At 35.1% G+C, this 2,593-nt stretch overlaps 2 protein-coding genes across 2 annotated transcripts in view; both read right to left on the reverse strand.

Annotated features, from left to right (window-relative positions):
- LOC105542012 (NKG2-D type II integral membrane protein) overlaps positions 1–1,453 on the reverse strand; it is a 65,467-nt gene extending 64,014 nt beyond the window's left edge. The window contains exon 1 of the mRNA XM_011983368.1: positions 1,304–1,453. The gene's annotated coding sequence lies outside the window, so the exon portion shown is untranslated. The remainder of the gene's footprint in view (positions 1–1,303) is intronic.
- LOC105542010 (NKG2-C type II integral membrane protein-like) overlaps positions 1–2,593 on the reverse strand; it is a 7,800-nt gene that overhangs the window by 4,184 nt on the left and 1,023 nt on the right. The window lies entirely within an intron of this gene.

The raw sequence follows: 2,593 nt of genomic DNA on the forward strand, positions 1-2,593 counted from the left end.
AAATCAATCTATTTTTGTACTATATGTCCCAGAGTTGGAGATTTAGAAGAGAAATGAGAGGTTGTCATTCAGAAATAAATGACATAGAAGCTACAGATTGGGTTTTCTGGGCACCACACCATTCTTTAACTAGACAAGCCCTCACTTTTTTATCTGATTTGGTTTTGGTGGAATAACAGTGGTCCTGACCAGGTGCTGTAGACCCATCTCTCTCTGCTACTCCCTACTAAAAATAACTATAAACTCTGGGATTAATGAAAGACAAAAGCAATGGAGAACTCTGAAAGGTGGAAAGAGGAATATGACATTGTCTGGGACCCTAGCATCAGGATTCAACAAAGTATCTGAGCGAGCATGTTAAGTTTCCCACCGGAGAGAAGAAGGTGACCTAGGCCTGCTGTTTCCTCGCACCCAACCTGGCGACAGGAGGAGGCCCAGCAAAGCTCACTCCTGCTCCGTATTGAAGGGGAGTCCCCTCCACAACACCAGGCGAGGCTGGTACCACTGGTGAGGATGAGCTACCAGGAGACCTGCTATCAATACAGCCAGAGGAAGTGCTTCCTTCTCATTCCAAGAGATACCAGGGTGGATGTGGGTGAGGAGGATCAGCAAAGCGACCCCATGACTACCAGTGCACCACCCAGGGTCCTCTTTGTCCCTGAGGGCAGGAGACCCACTTCCCCACCCAGCGACAAGGACTCAATGGATTCTTAGTGTTCTTTGTACATAGTACAGCAGTGAACAGTAACATACTACTGATAACTGCAATAATATGGAAGAATTGCACAAATATCAGATAGGAGTGAAAAACACAGACATGAAATTCACACTGTATGGTTCCCTTTTTATAAATTCAAGAAGAGGCAAACGCTATTTATAATATTAAAAGTCAAGACAGTGTTTTGGAGAGGAGTCAGGGTAAGTGATGAGTGTACACACAGGGGTGGAACTGCTAGAGCTGGAAACTTTTATTTCATGATCTGACTTGTATCACATGAGTTCATGCACTTTGCAATCAATCTGCATGACCAGATCATATCATGCCTGATAAAATTAGATGTAACATTTATTGTGTATTCAAAGTATTTATAGAAGCATGGTTTTCCTTGAAAACAAAAACTGAAAATAAAAGTACATTAGCAGTATATAACTTTAAAAACATTATTAAGTCAATCAATTGAATATTACATAAACTTGAAAATATATAAGATAATTATATGTACACACACATGGATGTTTCCTACAAATGTATTATTCACTGAAAGAAGCTTTTCATAAAATCTTTGAAACATTTATATCTTACCATTTCTTCTTCATTATCTATAGAAAGCAGACTAGAGTTCTTTGAAGTACAGGCCAGCAAACTCTCTGCCCAAGTTCTTTTTTCCTTGCCAATGTAATAACAACTGTTGGAATATGTAATCCACTCCTCAGGACAATGGCCACAATGACGTACTAAATAAAGATATGAATTACTATGCAGAACAATATGAATGTTTACAAATGAAAATTAATTTACAAATTTGCAACAGTATAAACCTATATGTGCTTAACATATTTATGCATCCTTACAGGCTTATAAATATATGTTTTTAATAACCGAGTCAGTCATACACACATGCACAGACAAGGGTTAGCCTCTCATCCCTAACTGTGTTCCCATATAAACCAAACCAACAAACAAAAATACACTCTACACATGTCTTGAACATCACTGATACACAACTGCTTTTTTAGGATAGTAAAATTATTCATTTCATATCATCTCATAGCAGTAGGAAACTTCTGTTAATTGGGAGAAAAAGAGTAAAATGATTTTAAGTGAGTATTTCTACTTATTGGAGAAAAGGAAATGCTACCTTATAATCTTTGTTTATAAATATTTATGGCTGAATTTTATGGCTTATTTTCTACAAAAATGCCATCATTCTTTTACATGCCTTAAACCAGACACAAAATATAAATTGTACTAATATCAGAACGCTGAAAATAAAAGTGTACCTTTCTGGGTTCTTGTATTCAGGAAAGAATTGTTCTGCTCCAGGACTGTAATAGAAAAATTAAAATGAGTTTTATAAAAACTAATATCTAGATAAACTATAACAAGTTTAGTTTCTTACTTTGAAACTTTGTGTGTTATTTAAAATGGGGACAATCTTTAATAAAATTCACTTTTTCTATAAAAATAAATGACTAGATCTTCGAAAGAAATATTTTTAAAGACTTTAGCACAAAACTTCACCATCTCTTGTAGTATTTGACGTAACCACTTTCAAAAAATAATTTGTTTTTCTAAATACTTTTCTCCTATAGCATGCATCTGAATTATGAATTCAGAAAATACGTTGTATGTGTATGTGTGTGTATATATAGATATACAGAATACATACACACAAAAAACAAACACATATTCTCTACAATATTTTGTTATTTATGTTGTGAAAAATTCAGAATAACCATATTACTTTTGGGTCCAAATTATACTAATATCTGAACGTTGAAAATAAAAATGTACCTTTCTGGGTTCTTGTATTCAGGGAAGAATTGCTCTGCTCCGGTTTATCTACCGGAGAATTGCTCTGCTATGGTTTAT

The sequence above is a fragment of the Mandrillus leucophaeus genome, unplaced genomic scaffold (genome assembly GCF_000951045.1).
Source record: "Mandrillus leucophaeus isolate KB7577 unplaced genomic scaffold, Mleu.le_1.0 Scaffold249, whole genome shotgun sequence".
NCBI classification, from domain to species: Eukaryota; Metazoa; Chordata; class Mammalia; order Primates; family Cercopithecidae; genus Mandrillus; species Mandrillus leucophaeus.